Below are 290 nucleotides of genomic sequence, written 5' to 3'. Positions count from 1 at the left end.
GGGGGTGTCTGTTTCTCCTACTTTTCTTTATCTTGCATGAACAATTTGTTGGGGCCAGCCAAAGGTACCAGCTTGTTGATCCTTTTTTTTCCTCATTTCATCTTCCTTTTCAGTGAGAATGGGATTCTATCTTCCTGGAATTTATATTTTCCCTAAAGTTAGTGAATGTGTCCTGCAAGAATATTATTTGTCTTGAATAAGATATTAATTGTCGTAAAGTTAGTTGCATCTTCAAGTTGAACTAAAATCATTTGAAACTCTTCTTTGTGCATATTGTTGAACATTTCACC

Source organism: Macadamia integrifolia, unplaced genomic scaffold (assembly GCF_013358625.1).
Source record: "Macadamia integrifolia cultivar HAES 741 unplaced genomic scaffold, SCU_Mint_v3 scaffold500, whole genome shotgun sequence".
Lineage (NCBI taxonomy): Eukaryota > Viridiplantae > Streptophyta > Magnoliopsida > Proteales > Proteaceae > Macadamia > Macadamia integrifolia.
The sequence above is the reverse complement of the archived record's forward strand: the minus strand, read 5'-3'. Positions refer to the sequence as shown.